This window comes from Rutidosis leptorrhynchoides, chromosome 1 (assembly GCF_046630445.1).
Source record: "Rutidosis leptorrhynchoides isolate AG116_Rl617_1_P2 chromosome 1, CSIRO_AGI_Rlap_v1, whole genome shotgun sequence".
Taxonomy (NCBI): domain Eukaryota; kingdom Viridiplantae; phylum Streptophyta; class Magnoliopsida; order Asterales; family Asteraceae; genus Rutidosis; species Rutidosis leptorrhynchoides.
In genome coordinates this window covers 460765330-460787375 of record NC_092333.1, presented here as the reverse complement: position 1 = coordinate 460787375, position 22046 = coordinate 460765330, and the positions used below count along the sequence as shown (strand labels likewise).

Sequence of the window (22046 nt, the reverse complement as noted above, 5' to 3'; positions counted from 1 at the left end):
ATTGCGACACCACAACGTACAAAAATGGGTCCTCAAAGGAGGTTGGGAATATATGTTGGATATGAAACATCTTCAATATTAAGGTATATTGAACCTATGACAGGTGACGTTTTTACAGCACGTTTTGCTGATTGTCATTTTAATGAAACATTGTTCCCTAGATTAGGGGGAGAAATGAAAAATAAAGAAAATGATGTTTCATGGTGTGAACCTCAATTAAAGTATCTTGATCCTCGCACAAAAGAATGCGAGACAGAAGTTCAAAAGATAATGCATATACAAGAACTTGCAAATCAATTGCCTGATGCATTTACAGATACAAAAACGGTGACAAAATCATATATACCAGCAGTAAATACTCCAGCTCGAATTGAAATTCCAAAAGCTGGCAATAACGTCACTCATGAATCTTTGCCACGTCAGAAACGTGGAAGACCAATCGGTTCAAAGGATAAAAATCCTCGAAAAAGAAAATCAGCTGATAATGAAGTAAAAGAAAGTGTTCAAGAAGAACCACAAATCAGTACTCCTACTGCAGAGGAGATTGATGATGTCAATACAGAAATTGCAATCAATTATGCATATTCAAAAATATTATGGAACCGAAATGAAATGAAAAATCTTGATGAGAAATTTTCATTTAATGTTGCATATGACATCATGAATAATGATGATGATCCAGAACCAACATCTATGGTTGAATGTCAAAATAGACATGATTGGGCTCAATGGAAAGAAGCAATACGAGCTGAATTAGAATCACTCAATAAAAGAAAAGTTTTCGGATCCATCATTCTCACTCCTAAAGATGTGAAACCTGTAGGATACAGATGGATTTTTGTCCGAAAAAGAAATGAGAAAAATGAAGTTACAAGGTATAAAGCTAGACTTGTAGCTCAAGGTTTTTCTCAAAGACCGGGAATTGATTATGAAGAAACTTATTCTCCTGTTATGGATGCAATTACTTTTAGGTACTTAATCAGTCTGGCAGTTTCTAAAAATTTAGAAATGCATCTCATGGATGTTGTGACTGCTTATCTATATGGATCACTTGATAGTGATATATATATGAAGATACCTGAAGGATTTAAGGTACCAGAAGCATCAAATGCAAAACCCAAAGAAATGTATTCGATTAAATTACAAAGATCTTTATATGGGTTAAAACAATCGGGACGTATGTGGTATAACCGATTAAGTGATTACTTGATAAGCAAAGGGTATACAAATAATCTTACTTGCCCTTGTGTTTTCATTAAGAAAACAACATCCGGATATGTGATCATAGCTGTTTATGTTGATGATCTTAACATCATAGGTACAAATAAAGAGATCCATGAAGCCATTCAACTTCTAAAGAAAGAATTTGAAATGAAAGATCTCGGAAAAACCAAGTATTGCCTTGGTTTACAAATTGAGCATATGCCTAATGGTTTACTTGTACATCAAACAACATATACTGAAAAGATTTTGAAACGTTTCAATATGGACAAGGCAAAACCATTAAGTACTCCTATGGTTGTTAGATCACTCAATGTTGAAGCTGATCCATTTCGTCCATGTGAAGATCAAGAAGACATTCTTGGACCAGAAGTACCATATCTTAGTGCAATTGGAGCTCTTATGTATCTTACAAATTGTACAAGACCTGACATTTCTTTTGCAGTTAATTTCTTGGCAAGGTTCAGCTCTGCTCCTACCAAAAGACACTGGAATGGGATCAAACACATATTTCGATACCTTCGAGGAACTACTGATTTAGGATTATTTTATTCTAACGAATCAAAACAAGATTTGGTTGGTTATGCAGATGCAGGTTATTTATCTGATCCACATAAAGCTAAATCTCAAACTGGATATGTATTCCTAAATGGAGGTACTGCAATATCATGGCGTTCTCAAAAACAAACACTTGTTGCTACATCGTCAAATCATGCCGAAGTGATTGCATTACATGAAGCTACTCGAGAATGTTTTTGGTTGAGATCAATGACACAACTCATTACTGATTCTTGTGGACTAGAACGCGATAAAAGTCCAACAACTATCTATGAAGATAATGCAGCTTGCATAGCACAGATGAAAGAAGGGTATATCAAAAGTGACCGAACAAAACACATACCACCTAGATTCTTCTCATACACTCAAAATCTCATTAAGGACAACCAGATTGAAATGAGATATGTGCAATCTAGCAAAAACTCTGCTGATCTTTTCACGAAAGCACTTCCAACTGCTATTTTCAGAACACACGTTCATAACATTGGCATGAGACATGTTCAAAAGATGTAACAGCTGAAGCGATGTCTACTTGAGGGGGAGTCAACTCCATGCTGCACTCTTTTTCCCTTAGCTAAAGTTTTTTCCCACTGGGTTTTCTTTAGCAAGGTTTTTAACGAGGCAGTAATTTATAGTTGATCTTCAACAAAATAAAATTGCTATCCAAGGGGGAGTGTTATAATAATAATAATAATATAGATATGGATAGTCAATTTTGGTGTATACATATAGTCAATTTTGGTACACAAAGTATGTATTTTTATATTGAGATTTTAGGCTATAAATACTCATGAATGCAAGCATTAAACTTGCACCATTTCTCACACTTACAAAGTGTTTCTTTCTTTCTCTCCATTATCATCTTTGTTCTTACACTTCATTATTAGTATTCTAAATCAAGAATCAAATCACTAAAGGTAGTTATAAGCCTACTGAATTATAACATCAAGAATCAAACCACTAAAGGTAGTTATAAGCCTACTGAATTATAACAATATATATATATATAGACTAATTGAGGGAATTTTATGAAGAATATTATGAAAATTGAGTGGCAAAAAACACTTTTTATAAATCTACTATCATTTTACTTGAATTCCTAAAATACCCTTATCTTGTCTTCAAGGGATTCTAAAGTCAAAGTACTCAGTAAATTATTAAGTTTTTTATTTTATTTTTCTTACATCCTTTAAACCATCTCTTCTATCTTCTCTCTTCTTCTCTTCTCTCTACTTATTAAAAGAAGAGCCAAATTATGTAATAAATTTTTGAAATCACAATTTCTGACCATTAGATCTATAACAAAATTTCAATCCAACGGTTCCTTTCATAGTCGAATTTAATATTACCTAATTTTTTTTCAAGATTAATGTTAAAGACATAAACACCCTTTCCATCATTTAAGGTGTTAGTTTTTTTTCAATCACAATTAATTAATTGCATAATCGTTCCTTATTTTTTGCTCCATTCAACTTCTTTTTTGCTTCATTCAAACGCTAATCATTTTTTCAATCTTTTACCTACTTATCCTCAATCTACCATCGACCATGTCAATTAACCCAAATCGATTCAACTTCCATCTCAATCGATATCATACAAGAACCCATTGTTCTACATCGTTTGAAATCAACCAACCTATTGATTTACATTGTAGATTTGGATGTCTGAGATATCTTTCAACGTTTACGAATCAAATAATCATAATTTCCGCGATCGTTGAGGGTTATGCGATTGATGAACCCTAATGTCGATGTAATCATGTAATCAATTCTCGGCTATTTACGTAATCAGTTACAGCAAGCCACCATTTTAATTGATTAAATCATGTTGAAGGAGTATTCCTTCTCCATGGTTGTTCAAAATCGATTAAATTTGGGGCAAATATTAGAGTTTCATGCGATAAAAATTTCCGTTATCTCTGCCGTCGCCATTGATTGCTGGTATTTATTCTGTAACTTTTTATGTGATTAATATTAGTAGATAATTTTTTTTGGTTTTATTGTTGTGTGTGTGAGGGTGATTTTGTTACCCCTAATCATACGTAGTTTTTTTTCCTGCTAAAACCATTTGTGTTTTTTGTGGGGTTTTTTCATGTTAATTTTGCACAAAAGCTGTCTGTGTAAATGTTTGAAAGAGGTTTTGATGTTAAATGTTGTGAGCATTATATTTTGATAATTCCTGATCAAATTAACAAACCGACATCTATGCCATAAAAAATTCCCTTTGTATTGTTTTGAATTCTCTTTAGTTATCATCACCTTTTAAACAAAAAAAGAACATGACTCATAATCTTATGAGGGATGAATTTTAATCATTAATGGAGATGGAATACGAAGCAGCCGACTTAAACATTTGTCATTATGACAAGAAACAGTGTTTCGTTAGTTGCTTAGAGTTACAATGCAATAAACAAAAATAGAATTTGGTCACAAGGTTTTAGTAAATTTGTACAGGGAAAACATTAAATTTGCAAAGCTTGATCTAAAGATGTTTAAAATGATCAAAACTTTCTAAATATTGGTATGATATAGTTGTTGTTTTGGTCGATACGTGTTTAAAATATTATTTGCAGGTTTGTTGATTGAATCGGCAACGTGTTTGGCTGGCATAATGTTCCCCTTAATAATTCAGTCCTGGACAACTCTACCTTAGAAATCGAAAGCGCTGGTGTATAGGATACAAAGGCTATGATGATAGGTGCTATTATCATAGCAAATGATGAAGGATTATTGAAGACCCGAACCACATCTTGGCAAGGCAACAATCTGATGACATAGAATCCGTGCAACTGTGTGTGTTTGCATGCATGGTGGATTTCGGATCTTCTTTAGTCCTGAACCCACACTTGCAGATCTGAGCCTATTTAATTTGTTTAAACATATTGAATTTAGTGTAAGTATTGATTTGCTATTTGAGCTAATCAAAGTTCCTTTATCAGAGTTCCAACTCTTATTTTACTTTTTTGCTTGGGCTAATGATGAATTCTATTTTGTAGTGTGCCATTTTTGAATCATGGGTAAGGGTTTAGCAGCTTCGGTGTGGTTGAAAGAACTGTTCTGGTTCTTTCTTTGTATTAGGTAATTTAAGTTTTGAGGTATTTGTTGTTTTTGGTAGGTTTTTACAGTCACTACACTTCTGCAAAGGTGCGTACACGGGCTTTTCACTTCTACGCGAGTCATAATTTGTTAAATTTTCAACTTTGAGAAAATAAGAAACGGGTTGCAAGTTTTGCTTTTATTTGATAAGCTTCGTTTTATTTGAATTTTCAGAACTTTGAGAATCCACCACTGACTCTCTTTCGGGTAGGGTTAAAAAGTCAAATCAATCTTCTCAATCAGGATCTTGATATTAACAGTTGACTGATTTGCATCAACTGTAAGTTAAATTTTTAACATTTAATGTGGCTTATCTGACGATGTTTATGGATGCTATGAGTTATGTCTTTGTAAAATTGTAGGTCTTAGAGGATTTGCTTCCAAAGGTTATGACAGTTCCTTCATCTTTTGAGACTATTGGGCATATCATTCACCTAAATTTAAAAGAGGAATATATCCCCTATCAGAATCTTATAGCAAAGGTATTTGACAGAGTGGTTGTTTCAACCCATCAATATAATTAATTAATTCTGTTATATTTAGGGGTTGCAAATGGGTAAAATTTCATTGGAACTGGTCGAATGGGCTGAATGTGAAAGTAACTTGAAGGGTTTATAAATGAGTTTTTAAACTCCTAAGCTACTATCATACAGAATTTATTTAGGCTTTCTTCAATGAATTAATGTCATCACTGTCGAATCTTCAATTATTAATGAAGCTCAGGTAAAAGAGAAAAGAATATATAGGTCAACTCGAACCAACCCGAATTATTTATCTTAACATTAATACCCATTACCTGGCCACCGAACTCGCGACAACCAGTGTGTTTGACTGAACATCTATGATTTATGTTGTTTGCCAGGTTGTTTTGTTCATCCAGTGCTATTAGCTTGATCTATGTCAAAGGTAAAACTATCATGATATAAATCATAAGTCAAACTGTACATGTGTTAATTTTTAAAAGAGACTGTGTCAATATGATATTCATGTATGTACTTTTGACATAAATTTCCATATTGTAACTTTGTTGATATGATATCGATGTATGTATCTAGGAGCTTCCAGTGGTATTGGCTCAGAGGCATCACTACAACACTGGTTCTTGCGTTGCGCAGTGTACATGTGTTAAAGAAAGTATACTTGCTGAAACACCTAATGTTAAAGTTCAGGCAATGGAGTTAGATCTCACCTCTCTAGCATCCATAAGGACTTTCGCATTCGAGTATTGGCCATCAGGGCTTCCTTTAAACATTCTCGTGTGAGCTACATTTATCGTTCTATTTTGGTATATATCCTTTATATCGATATTGACAAATAAAAAAAAAGTGTTTGTTTCCTGCTGTCAAAAGTAATAATGCAGAAGTCATGACTATACCGTTCACACTCTTAAAGTACAAGATTGAACTACAGTTCACCCCAAACCATTTAGGTATCTAGAATCAAAGTTAGAAGTGGCATATGAGATATGGGTTGGGCGATGGCCTTATTAATGTGGGTTAGACGGGTATTTTTTTTGAGTTGGTTTGTTTGGTTGACCCAAAATGTTTCTTCGTCAATAGGAACCTTTTATAAACTCTTAATGTTGCCACATGAGTTGGGTAACCGATTCAGGTTATGGATTGAAATTAGTATGGGTCAGGCTGATCAAAATCAAGTTTCTCAAATATCTTGAACATTTTGAATCCAGCAGTAGAATTCTTCTACTCGATACCATGAAGAATTCTTCGCGGCGTGAATAAGAAAAGGAAGGAAGAATAGTTAATGTTTCATCAGTGGGTCATTAATTTGCAAACAAACAAATCGGCTTTGACAAAATCAATGATCAAGAAAGGTGCACAACCAAAGTTCATTGCAACTAGGTGTAGACAATGTTTAGTGTATAGATATAGATAGAAGATGATAATTAATTTTATTATTTAATTATCTTTCAAATTTTTTTTTTTAATTATTTAATTTAGTTATGGCCCGATGGAGTGTAAAAGTTGGTCAACGTACTGCACGTGAATGAGCTAACAAGGTTGTTAAGGTAATGTTATCTAATTAAATATTCATATTCATATTTAGGTTTATTAGGTCCATTCTTATGATATTTACATAACTCAAGAAAAGCATGAAGAAGAAGTAGATAAAACTGCAAACTTATTGCATCCTGGTGTCATTGTAACCAATCTAATACGTCATCACGCCTTTCTTCAAGGTAAAGATCGATTCTTTATCTGAACATGTATGTTCATTATTGCATATTATTCTTTTTATATTGTGTTCTTGAATCAGCTTTACAGAATTAGGTCGCTAAATACTTTGTGAAAACCATCCCACAAGTTGGGGTTAGACCATTTGTTTATTCAATCATTAACAGAGTAAATTTTCAAGAAAGTGACCCACATTCTATCTTTTTGAATTTTTGATTTTTCAGGGGGCGGCAACTACATTTTATGTCGCATTGCACCCACAAGTGAGTATTTTGCAGACTGTAACAAAGGGAAGATGAGTTCTACCGAGTTCTTTTGCACCCACAAATGTTAATTTACTTTGTTAGCATGCATTTAATCTCAAAATGAATTTTTGTGTTCTAATCGTGTTATATTTGAATATCAATTATCATTTCATGTTATTTCTATTTTACTATAAAAAAATCTTCCTAAAAAACCCCGCGAATTCGCGGGTGTTTGCCTAGTTTCAGATCAAAAGCGTGACTCAATTCATTTGTGGTTATTTTCAATGGAGTCATAGTTTTCCTTTTGTTACTGGAACTTGGTTCCATCTTTCACATCAACAAAATCCAAGCATGAATTTAATTTTGTATCCACAAGCTAAAAAAAATAACATCAACAACTTGAAAAGAAACCCTAAAACTGGAGGTGAAAATAACATCAATAACATCGACCGCTTCAATCGACACCATCGCTACCAAAATTTCGAAATACCACCAGCAATCAAAAAACCCTCTAATTTTAGTGGAAACGTACAATAGTGAGGGATTCATAATTTTGGGGACGGCTTGTGCTTGCAATTGTTTGAGAAATTGAAATAGCTATATGTATTGATCGTATTGAAAATGTAGAACTTAGAGTAGAAATGGTGACTGGGGTGAAAAAGTAGAGTTCATAGTTACAGTAGAAATGGTGTGTTACTTTACGAAGATGGAATGATAAAATAGATAGTTGGGATAAGGGATGTACAGCGATGAGAAAAGGAAATATATTTGTGGGGAGAAAGGGTAATTTTGGTAGCACGGTATAATATTGCTGGATTTATAAAAAAGGTAATTGGAAATATCACTACCCATTATATATATATATATATATATATATATATATATATATATATATATATATATATATATATATATATATATATAGTGGTAGGGAAGTAACCAATCGGGAGGAAGCGGGAGGAAGCAAATTTTTTTTTCTTTTCGTTTTTTGAAAAAACTTTGTTCACGAACATTATAGATTGGATTAAAATATGAACATTTAATAAAGACACTTTGTGATAAATATTTTTATTTTGGCGGAAAAACGCTTGAAGAACTAATATATAACAATTATCGTATTTTTCGAGCGTATGTTGAGGTTTTAGATATTAGGGCTTAGATATTTAGGGTTTAGGATTTAGATTTAGGGTTTAGATTTAGGATTTAGATTGAGTTTTTAACACGGACGGTTTAGAGTTTAAGGTTCAGGGTTTAGGGTTTAGGGTTTGGTGTTTTGGGTTTATGGAATAAACCCAAAACACCAAACCCTAAACCCTAAATCGGGCTAAATTTTACTTCACAAAACATGAAAACAAAACGTTAACATTCTTCACGAACAATATTATCTTGAATGTTATTTTTGTCGATCGTTTTCCCGCCTAAATAATAACATTCATCGCGAAATGTCTTTTTTAAATGTTCATACTTTCGTGTGATCTTGATGCCTGAAAAAAAATCCAAAAAAAAACGAATTTTTTTTTTGCTTCCCTTCGCTTCCCCCCGATTGGTTACTTCCCCATTAATCCTGCCCTAATTGGCTCCAGTTAATCTAATGGATTTAATGGAGGCAAAATTAATTTCTCAAGGAGTGCTTAATCCAACAAAGCAACAAATTTTAAAGTAATATATGGAGCAGGTCGAAAAAGATTTGATGCAATTCTCAAAGCCAAAATCAGACACATTATTGAAAGAAATGTCTGACGATGACAACAAATTTTCAGTTTTAGCAGGAGAATCTCAAGATCCTGAAGATGATTTACCAATTACTATTTCAGATATTTTTGCTGAATTAAAAAATCAAGTTTTCAACAATTATTCAGAAGATTCCACTTTAATTATGAGTGAGCAAGAAGACAAGAGTGGAAAAGAAAAAGCGGTGAAATAATCCAAGATGCCATGTGAAGAGGGTCCCACAATAATTTTTGCCATGTGAAGAGGGTCCCACAATAATTGGTGTTTGTCGGTTTAATAATGTAATTTTTGTCGGCAATAATTGATGTAATGGACCTCATACCTTTATATAAGAGAGGCCAGAGTTCATTTGTAGATATCAGTTTTTTTCAGAATTTCTTCAGTTTTCACTTTTAAATAATTTTCTATAATAATCTAAGTTTGTAAAATATATTGTGAATATTGGAAGAACACTCGCCCCACTGTAAGTTTCTTTTCTATTACTGATTATTTATTTAAATTATATTTTAATGATCACCTCCTACATGGAAGGCTAAGTTCTTAAATGTTGGATAATACTGATTATATGACTACTGAGTTCATGTAATAATGAAAAAAAAAAGTCTGGAAATTCTAGGAAAAAGATTTTGTAAGGTCGATCTGGTATATAGTCAAGGTTGAACTGGTCCCTTATATTCAGAGTATGTTAAACTTTTGTCGTGATTATGCCCGTTTAAGCCTAGGTGTGGCGTCAAGGGCAAAAGCTCATTGACTAACCAGTTTTACATACTATGAGTATTTGACTACCAGATTGTAATGACTCCCTTTGACCAAGACGATCATAAATAGAACCTTTGTGAAGTCATAGTTTCCTGTTTTAGAATTTCCTGTTTTGTGAATATGTTTACTTATTTTGTTGTTTTAAATCATATTTCTATTTATTTTATCATTTTATGTAATTAATGTTAGATCCTGTTATCATTAAAAACATGTGAATTAGCATCCAAAGATACAATTGAATACATCCATAACACTTTGCTAAAATACAAAGAGCAGAGCACTTTGAAATCAAGGAAAAAGATGAAAGAATTGGCTCCAGTTAATCCAATGGATTTAATGGAGGCAAAATTAATTTCTCAAGGAGTGCTTAATCCAACAAAGCAACAAATTTTAAAGGAATATGTGGAGCAGGTCGAAAAAGATATGATGCAATTCTCAAAGCCAAAATCAGACACATCAATGAAAGAAATGTCTGACGATGACAACAAATTTTCAGTTTTAGCAGGAGAATCTCAAGATCCTGAAGATGATTTACCAATTACTATTCCAGATATTTTTGATGAATTAAAAAATCAAGTTTTCAACAATTATTCAGAAGATTCCACTTCAATTATGAGTGAGCAAGAAAACAAGAGTGAAAAAGGAAAAGCGGTGAAATAATCCAAGATGCCATGTGAAGAGGGTCCCGCAATAATTTGTGTTTGTCAGTTTAATAATATATATATATAATGCTAATGTGATGGATGGATGTTTGACATTGAAAGAACAAATCATTCATGATGACGATGATGATGAATAACTAACGCTATAAAACTCTATCAATTACTTCAATTGTAAAGTATAACTAACTTTGAAATGAAAAATGAGTATTTCACAAATGAAAATGGGTATTTATAGATAACAATGTATCAAGTAGTTAGCTATTTAATATAAGAAAATGAAAAGATTAAAACTAATATATATTTATTATAAGAAAAATGAAAGGCTTGAAACTTATCTATTTATTATAGGAAAAATGAAAGGTTAAAAGTTAGATATTTAATAAAATGAAAAATAAAAGAAACTAATTAGCTTAATAAACATTTAACAAATTTAACTTATGTCATAGATAATACTATTATTTCATTAATTACATTTTCATTATGCTAATAGCTTAATGATGAAAGATGATCAACTACAATAGTCACATATACCAATTCTTTAGTTTTAGGATTATATCTACTTCATTACCCAATTATAAACGGTAATATACTATGAATGTTGATATAAATCTATCTTTAAGTCTATATATTTATTAAAATTGGTAGATTAGTTTTAAAACTTTTTAAATATGATAATATAAATTTATCTATAAGTCTATAAATTTATTAGTATGGGTAGATTTTATTTTTAACTTTTTTACTATGATAATAAATGCAAGAGGTAATTCATACTTATGAAATCAAGGGTTAAGTTATTCATAAATGATACGTATTTAATAATTTAATAATCATTATATTCATAAACAATTCATAATTTTTTACTTTGCTATTTTATATCTTTTTTAGTTAGTTAATTCTATTTATTACAACATACTTAATTTTGTAGGACTCAAAATATATAGATATATAGATTTAGATAATAAAAGTATAAACTTTTACCATGTTGTTAAGTGATTATATTAGGTAAAAAATAATAGCAATTGAGTTAGGTAAAAAATATAACTATATATATATATAAGTATATATATATATATAATAAAATTATAAACTTTTACCATGTTGTTAAGTAGTTATATAGAGTAAAATAAAAAAATAATAGTAATTGAGTTGGGTTAATGAGCATATTTATGACATTTGGAGTATATATATATATATATATATATATATATATATACACACACACACACACACACACACACACACATATTTATAGGCTAAAAAAATAACTTACGTTACTTAGAAAATGAAAGGTTTATATATTTATTGATTATTAATTACTTAAAATTTATTTATGACATTTTTATTTAATATGGTTTTTATTTCATTTTTTACTTTTTTACCATAATAATTTTAACCTTTTTTTACCAGTCTATTAAATTACATGGGTAAGTTTTATTGAATTAAACGTATTTAATACACCATACTTATGATTCCATAACTCAATTACTATATATATATATATATATATATATATATATATAGATAGATAGATAGATAGATAGATAGATAGATAGATAGATAGATAGATAGATAGATAGATAGATAGATAGATAGATATAGATGATATCTTAACATGATTATGTTAATGTTTTGTAATTTTTTGTCTGGAAAATTATCAAAATATTTTTTCTGAATTTAATTCATAATAAACGAAACTAAATGTACATTTGGCTTCAAATACTTTTGTTTTGCATTGCAACATTAACGTTGAAGATGAATACGCTTCTTTATGCTCCACATTTGCTTCTTCTAATGCTTATGGTAAAATATGTCATTTTAGATGAACTTATTGAAATTTGTGACTGAATCCTAGATATAGCTGATCATTTACCGAATTGTTTGTTCTATCTACTATTTGTACAATTCATAGTACGTACATTTAGCAGTGTGTTGACCAAATGGGCAAGTTAGCAGTGTGTCAAAATGAGTTTGTGTCCAAAAGGGTAATCTTAATGTGTCTCGATACCTGTTCGATTGACCCAAAAACTCTATCAAACTTTGTGACGACTCGGAAATTTTCGACCAAATTCAAACTTAACCTTTAAATGAATTCGACACGATAAGCAAAGTCTGTAATATTGAAATCTCAAAAACTTTGAACTGTGTTCATGTATACATTTGACCTTCAACTGTTCCCAACGATTCACGAACCACTATCTGTAAATAAATACATATATATTTAAATATATATATATTAATTTGAAATAGAAACTTATATGATTTAATTTATTTGTGTAATTAAAATAATATATAATATTACTATAAATCTATATATATATATATATATATATATATATATATATATATATATATATATGAAAAGTATATTGAATATATATATATATATATATATATATATATATATATATATATATATATATATATATATTTATATATACATATATGAGTTAGAATTTATTAATAAATGCTCGTAGCACTCGTTTGTCATCTTGGAAATTATTTATCAATTTAAATTCGAACTTATGTGATTTTAAAATAAACGGTGATCCAAAAATGAGTTTTACAAATTATAGGCTTATTAAAAATGTATCTAGGAACTACTTGTTGAATTTTAAAATTTTTTATATTTTACTTGGGGTTGGGAGTGAATAATTAATGTAGTTTTTATTTAATAGTTAATGCTCGAATTTTATACCATAATGACCAGAATAAATAAATGGACTCAATTTAAAAATTAGGGATTTTTAGGAACACTTTTATATTTTAACTGTTTAGCAATGGACACGAGATAATACCCGAGCTAACTGTCGGTAGAGATAATTCAAATAACAGCCGACTGCTAACTATAACTTAAAAATCATGTGATTATTATTAATAATATTTTATATTATAATAATTATTATTATTATTTCATAATTATTAATTAATATTAGTTAACTTATATGATCATATATTACAAAATATGTTGCCCGTCTAAATCACCATCCAATTAATTAGCCCTTGATTTAAGGATTTTTGGTGTTTTCTCCTTTTTATTTTTTTCCACCATATAGGTTATATGTATCATATATACATCTACTTGATACTAGAACATAACCATTTGCATTTTTCTACTCACCGGCAACCACCTTCCATGACCACCATGATCCGCCACCACCTATCTCCATCACCTCAACCGTCATCTTTAAATCAAACCATCATCATATCCATGGAAACCCACGTGTAATTTCATGCTATCGTTTATATTACTAATTCTGTGTTGTTCACTGTTTCTTGTTTTCTTCATGAGCTCACCACCATAAACAACCACTGCACCATCACTCATTGAGTTTATCAAACATCATCACTTTCATCACATTATCTACGACCACTACATCAACTGTTATATGTCTCATGCTTCGAACAAGAACATAACCAATTACTATTAAATATGTATTCTATTTTTGTTTCGGTGCATAACCAACAATCACCCGTCAACAAACCACCACCTGCAAACAATAATCACCATTGTGAATCAATTACTAACCACCACTTAAACCATCATTTGAAACACTTAAACCACTTCAACAATCAACATCGAGGTAACACCACCCCCTCGATCACCATGAACACCTTACAATACCTTACAACCCGCTACCCAAAACCACCTTGAAACCACAACTTCAAACCCATTACGAACTACCACTTCTTTGTTATAACTCTACTCGAACTTACTACATGCAATGAAGGCTGTTTAGTCGTTACTACTGGTTGCAGCCAATCTGAAATGACCCGTCCATATTACTATAAACGCAGTACGTTCTCATTGGTCTCATAGCGAGGTATTTGACCTCTATATGATACGTTTTAGAAAATATTGCATTCGTTTCATAAAAAGCACATCATTATTATACATAATGCATGTTTTAAACAAGTGGGCGATTATTTAAGAAATAATCCCCAAAATACATCGGTTTCCAAATACTACACACGTGACGTAACAGTCGAATATAATACATGACAAAGGTTTTATTGAATGCAACACTTTATTTAAATAAAAGTATGAGACTCCATGCACAGCTTGCTCAGATAATGCAACAGCGGAAGACATTCTTAAGGACCTGAGAATAAACATGCGTAAACAGTCAACACAAAGGTTGGTGAGATATATAGGTTTATCATCGATATAAATATAGACCACAAAATTTCATAGTTATAAATATATGTACACTCGCAAGTGTATAAAAGTATTCTATAAGTTGTTGAGCGCTTCGGTAACCATACTTAACCATTAATGTGGCATATTCCCTTTATTATGAAATATCCCTACACTGTACCAAGTGTAGTAAAAACGAAGTACTATTCAACCGTTTACGATACTAGAGCGACTAGCCCGGTTGGGGTTGTCAAACCCGATAGATCTATCAATAGGATTCGCGCTTACATGTTCTTACAATATGTAAATATTAGTTACCAAGCTATTAGGGAAGATATGCAATGTGGTACAACTCAACGTAGAATATATTTTAAGTACTTGTGTCCATGGCGTAAAACATAAAATGCATGTATTCTCATCCCAAAATATTTTTAGAGTTTAAAAATGGGACTATATACTCACAGTAGTAAAAGTATATTAATAATAAGTTTTTAACTTATTAAAAATATGACCGTCGTCCTTGGATTCACGAACCTATAACAATAATAATGATTCAGATAATAATACGACATATGAATAAAATAAAGCAAGTTCATAGAATACTTATATAATAATTTTTAACATTTTATGTTAGTAGTCCATTGTTAGTAGTCCTTTGTTAGTAGTTCAATAATTGGTATATATATATATATATATATATATATATATATATATATATATATATATATATATATATATATATATATATATATATATATATAATCTTAGAATTACCCCACGACGTATTGTATACGTATTGTCTTTGCATCAACCCAGAGACGTATTGTATACATATTGTCTTAGAATTAACTAAGACGTATTGTGTACGTATTGTCTTAGGATTTATCAAAACGTATTGTATACTTATTGTGTTAGGACGTACCAAGAATATTATTATACATATATACAATCACAGAATTAACCAAGATTATAATATTTTGTTATACTTCTGATAACATGTCTAAATATATATAGGATATAGGAAAAGTTAACAAGAATATGGTTAATATAGTTTTTATAATATAAATTTCGTCCATACAATGTTAATTTTAGCAGATTTTGTTTTGCTCGCCAAATATTCATTACAACTTCGTTTAAAGTGAATCAAATTGCTATGGATTCATTAAGAAGTAAATTTTACAAAACCAATTCGAAAAGTTTATCCCAAGTAGTAATTTTTAGAGCTTTACCCTCTTTTTGTGTCGGTGGACAGATTTGGAAAAATCCCGGCATCCACCCAATATATGATTTTTGATAAAATACTTACACTTTGTTTAAAATCATGAAAAAAATACTGGAAGTCTTATTTAAATATATTAACATATTTCCAAAGTCTTAGCCTCGAACTCAAAGTCTAAGATAGGTTTTTAATTCCCAACCCAAAACAGCCCGCTTTTTACCGAATGGAGATTAAAGGATATATGTTAAGTTTCAAGGTGTTCTTCATATGTACAAGTTATAAGTTTTTATATTAACTTAATATAACATCATAATACATATAAATAAGTGTTATTAGAGTTAAGTTAGAAAGATTAGATTAATTTTTCAAACAAGCTTCATGTTCATCAAAACAAGTTCTAGTTTTTACAAGTTTTATAAGTATAATAAGATAGCAACTATACAAGGAATTGAACAAGAATTTTGAGAAGTATTTTACCTTGATTATGAAGAGGAAAGTTGCTGAGATTAAAGTATGATATGAGAGCATTCAAGTGTGTGTTTTTAGTTTAAGAAAATGTGGAGTAAAAATGAAATAAAATGGTCCTTATTTATAAGCTTATAATTTTTGCTTTTAGTGAAAATATCTAAGATAAGTTAAATTGTATTAAGTCATGCATGATGTATTAAATTGATTAGATCATGGATGACATATTACACAAATAATTGCGGATTTCTATTGGTATATACCAATAGTAAATACTTCTAGAAGCTGTGTATAATACTAGTAAAAATACCGTATGAATGCGAGTAGAATTCTTTAAGGAAATTGAACGAAAATACGAGTATAGATATCCTTTATATGTATTGGTATATTATAAAGTGTATTCAATACTTTTAAGGATGTATTTACACTCGTAATACATTATATGTAAATACATTTTAACATAAGTTAATTACGTCGTTTAAATAGTAATATATATATTGTTTGAAAACTCTTTAAATTAGTAGTATGAAAATATATATATATATAATACTTTGTTAATATACTTAATGAGATATTTAATTATCATATTTTCAAGTTAAATCTATATAAATCCATTATACACACAATAATTAAACAATTAAATCAAGTTATGACGTTCTTGAATCGTCGAAATAAAAGGGTGACCAAAAGCTTGTGTAAAACTCTTTTCGAAGGTTCAAGATTTATTAAAATTCATTGCTTATCAAGTCGGAATTATTTACAGATTAAGTTTAAATTTGGTCGGAAATTTTCGGGTCGTCACACAATCGAACAAACCCCAAACCACCTTGGTTAAAGGTTGTTGTTTGATAACAACCCAACAACCACTTCACTTTAATTCTGTCTTGTTTTCTGTTCTAACAGCCAATCATCACAAAGTTTGCTATTGCTGCTACTCGCCGGTCACTATTTTCGTTTCCTTTCTTTTTATGTTTCCTGATTATTTCGAACCACCACCACAACCACCATGGCTGCTACTGCTGTCCTACAGCTGCTATATTACTATTGTCGTGGTACTTTCTATCCACTTGTTTCATCACCATCCACTTGTTGATAATGATAGAATGATGATGATGGTTATTGAATACATAATAGTATTATGTCATTAGTGGGATGATAAAGTTAAGGTGGGGTTAGAGTGATGAGCTGGACGATTTTCATAATTGATTAAACTGCTACATTTTAGTCTGTTTCTTTTCTATTAAATCTATGATAATAATATCATAATGATAATGAATGATGATGGATACTATTGGGCTTCCAAAGTCTAATTAGGCTTTCGATTAAATGAGTTGTATTTGGGCCGAAACCCCAAATAAGATGATGATGGATTAAAGAAGAGTGTTCAAGTGTGTATATGGCTCATTGTAGTTCTTGGTACGTAGACGTTTTGTTTAATAGCCAAGAGGTTGTATTTTGTTCATGGGTTAGTAATATCAAGATGTGGTAGGTTGATGACGATTTGATAAAGTGATTATAATTAGGTGATGATGAATATTGATTGATTAGAATGATAATGATTCATGATGATGACTGATGATATAAGATGATAATATAGATAATGATTTTAGGATGATGATGATTATTGCTGATGAGGTTAAGAAGAAAAAGAAACGAATTGAATCAGAATATTTGTTGGGCCGAGACTAGTTTTTACGGTTGGGCCAAGTGATTGTATTGTTGGGCTTATGAAATCCAATTGATCAAAATAAATGAGTTTAGTTTTGGAAGAAAATGGGAAAACACGGAAAATACAGGTTTTATTAATATAAACGCAAATTAATTCAGATAATACGAAATAGAGGAATGGTTGGGCGTGTGGTCGGGGAACGAGAGGTCTTGGGTTCGAGCCCTGTCTAGTGCATTTTTTTTAGGAAAAGCTTTTAAGGTAGTAATCACTTCTACTACTACTACTACTACTACTACTACTACTACTACTACTACTACTACTACTACTATTATTATTATTATTATTATTATTATTATTATTATTATTATTATTATTATTATTATTATTATTATTATTATTATTATTATTATTATTATTATTATTATTATTATTATTATTATTGTTATTATTATTATTATTATTATTATTATTATTATTATTATTATTATTATTATTGTTGTTGTTGTTGTTGTTAGTATTGTTAGATTATTTATTATTATTAAAAAAATTATATCATAGTTATTAGTATTATCATTAAACATTATTAGTATTATCATTACAAACAATTTTTATTATTAGTACTATCTTTATCATTAATATTAAAATTATCATTATTATTATTATTATTATTAGAATTGTCATAATTTTTATCATAATTAGTATTATTTTTATCATTATTATTATTAGTAATATTAATATATCAAATGAAGATTTTCTATATAAAAATATATTTATGACATAAAACCTAACCATATTAATACTTTTGTAATAAATGTTAATTATCTATATAAAGATAAATATATCTAATTAAGTTATTAATAAAACACAGGATATAAAATAGAAAATAAAATCACTAGTAATATGTATATTTGTTCGATTACCATTACATGTATTAATATACATGATTGAATAATAGGTTCGTGAATCCGAGGTCAACCCTACATTGTTCAATGTCGTCATATGTATTTTTACTACAAAATATAGTATTGTGAGTTCATTTGCTCCCTTATACTCTTTATATTTTTGGGACTGAGAATACATGCGCTGTTTTTACAACTGCTTTATTAAATGCCTTTGAAATCTATATTTTTGGACTGAGATGCTTTTATAAATGTTTTACGAGGTAGACACAAGCAAAACATTTCTCGAATGAATTATTATGCAGACATAAGTTCTGTGGATTATTATTGAATTAGTTGGACGTTATAATTGCCACTAATTGTTGTGAATATTTCTCCTGATTATTATTGCTTGGTAACCTAAGAATTAGAAACGGGTATGGCCCTAATTCACGCGAATCCTAAAGGTAGCTAGCGGGTTTAACACCCCCACCCAGAATGTTCACTAGACGGAAGAGCTAGTGGGCGTGGTGTTTAGTACTTCGAAGTTTATATATTTATACAGACGAGATGTTCTATTTTGGGGATATTATTGATGCACATTATATGTTAAGGTCGGTTACCATATTGAGCAATGAAATCGAAATGAATGTTATGTATCAAGAGAATGATATTTATACACAGGTTATGTGTATTAGTTTTGTGCACGAGATATGTGCACGATTATTTAAAAATCGCGAGGCAACCTACGGGGGAGAAAAGGATACGAACCTACTCTGCTAAGCATTATGAAAAATGGTTTCGTACACGAGATAGGTGTACTGTATTTGAATCTTGTGGTCTATCAAAATGATGAATTTTGTTGTTTACGATAAACTTATGAACTCACCAACCTTTTGGTTAACACTTTAAAGCATGTTTTTTTTCAGGTATGAAAGAAATCTTCGGCTGTGCATTTGCTCATTTTAGAGATATTACTTGGAGTCATTCATGGCATATTTAAAAAGATGTTGCATTCGAGTCATTGAGTTCATCAAGATGATTAATAAGTCAATTATAGTTGGATATATTATGAAATGGTATGCATACCGTCAACTTTCGATGAAATGAAAGTTTGTCTTTTAAAAACGAATGCAATGTTTGTAAAATGTATCATATAGAGGTCAAATACCTCGCAATATAACCATATGTTATAGTATTCATTCTTATGGATTAGAACGGGTCATTACATGTGGTATCATAGCGATGGTCTTAGCGAACCAGGTCTGCATTAATGTGTCTAACTGATAGTCGTTAGGATGCATTAGTGAGTCTGGACTTTAACCGTGTCTGCATGTCAAAAGTTTTGCTTATCATTTGTTGTCGAAAATTACTTACTTATCATTCTTAGTTTAGACACATCTTACTGCATTGACTGCATGATTAGTGTATAGACAAAACTCATATCTTAGCGTATCTGCTAATTCATATCTTAGCGTATCTGTTACTGTAAAACTTTGCCCGACATATTCTGTAAATCCCTCCGTAATCTACGAAATCCTTTGTTCTATATATATAGATATTCTATGTAATTAGAATACCATCCTGTAACGACCCGGAAAATTTCGACTAATTTTAAACCAAACTCTCGATACGACATTGTATTTTCTACACGATAAGCAAAGTCTGCTAGGTTAAGTCTCAAAATTTTTGAACTGTTTCATATATTCAATTGACCTTCGACTATTCCCGATGATTCACGAACAACTATTTGTGAATAGATACATATGTATCTAAATATTATAATTTAAAATATTATATGTTATTGCTATTAAAATTTAATTATGTAAAATAAAAAGAGATTTTTATGTGTTCTTTTATTCGCCACTGATTATCAACGGAGTACGAAATACAGCCAGTAAATGATGATGGCTAACCTATTACACGTTTTTATTATGTCATAATTAAAAATTATGTCAATTACTATTGTTAATTGAGATTTACTGTTATTGATTGAATGAATGATAATTCAATTACAGAGTAGTTGCAAATTATGTGATGGCTTCCCTATTTAATTCATATCCTACACGTTTTTATTCTCTAGGTTTATAATATATATATTTGTGAGTACCAAATTCTCCACCATATACATCTCTATCATCTAAATTGTATTTCTCACTCAAACTAACACAAGTATCACTCTTTCTATTTATATACACGAACACATATCTATAAATATTCACATTTCTTTCCTCTTACTACCGCCTTCTTCGACCTTAATCACCACCATGGTTCTACCACCCTCCAACCATACCGGTATCACCACCATCAATCACCATCACCTACATATTGTGCTACTGCAAACTTAAGTTTTCTGTTTCTATCCGAGCCAAGCCAAGAACCACCACACCCTTCGAAAACTACTACGTTTATTGTTTCTAATCACCATCAAACAAAACCCATCTGTGAATTTCTCTTATTATTGTGAAGGTTCAAACCCTACAACACCCACGAATTCATGTGCTGCTGCTACCTCTTCCTGGGTTCATAGTTCGAACATCACTTCTCAACTCCGATCATCACCGGCCACCTCGCACCACCACCACATCACAAACTGCCACCCTACCCTTAAACCACCATGTTTTCTTCCTCTCTCTTCGAATTCCATCGTAAATCACCATCACTTTCACCATTGTTATTACACGAATATAAAACATCATCTTCACCGTCATGTTTTGCTCATTTCGATTTCAGTTTCGGTCAGTCGAAGACCACCTATACCGAACCACCACCTTACACACCATCGTCAACCGAGACCACCATGAATCACTCCTTCATGATATATATATATGTATATATACACGCGTGCATCGAATTACTTTCATCATCAACCACCCCAAACAGCACCTGTTACTCAATCACTTCTAGTTCTAATTCGTTCGTGCCTATGGCTGCTCGACTTCTTTTGTTGTTACTGCAGCAATAATCACGATGATAGTAATGGGGATATTGATAATGAAGATGAATATTGTGATTTGGTTAAGATAATAACAAGGTGTGAATTACTTTTGTGAGCCCTTTTTTCGATATTGGCCGACCAATTTAATCACTAGAAAAAGGCATGTTGATTGAATTATGAGGAACTGTACATGATAATAACAAGCACATAAACATTTAGATATGATTTTTATTTACGAGTGCTTTATGGGTGGGCATGTGTCTTTCCAAAAGTAGGCCA

The 22046-nt window shown here is 30.6% G+C and overlaps 1 long non-coding RNA gene across 8 annotated transcripts; it reads left to right on the top strand.

Moving 5' to 3' along the window:
- Positions 1–3286: 3286 nt before the first annotated feature.
- Positions 3287–7544, top strand: LOC139874170 (uncharacterized). 8 transcript variants are annotated; one of them, XR_011767826.1, is made up of 8 exons: positions 3287–3719; positions 4352–4671; positions 4775–4856; positions 5049–5154; positions 5237–5356; positions 5737–5780; positions 5930–7071; positions 7291–7544. It is a non-coding gene; the product is annotated as an uncharacterized lncRNA (long non-coding RNA). The 8 variants fall into 8 exon arrangements; XR_011767827.1 differs by having other exon boundaries at positions 4775–5154; positions 5930–6132; positions 6565–7071; XR_011767830.1 differs by having other exon boundaries at positions 4775–5154; positions 5930–6132; positions 6562–7071.
- The last annotated feature ends 14502 nt before the right edge of the window (positions 7545–22046 follow it).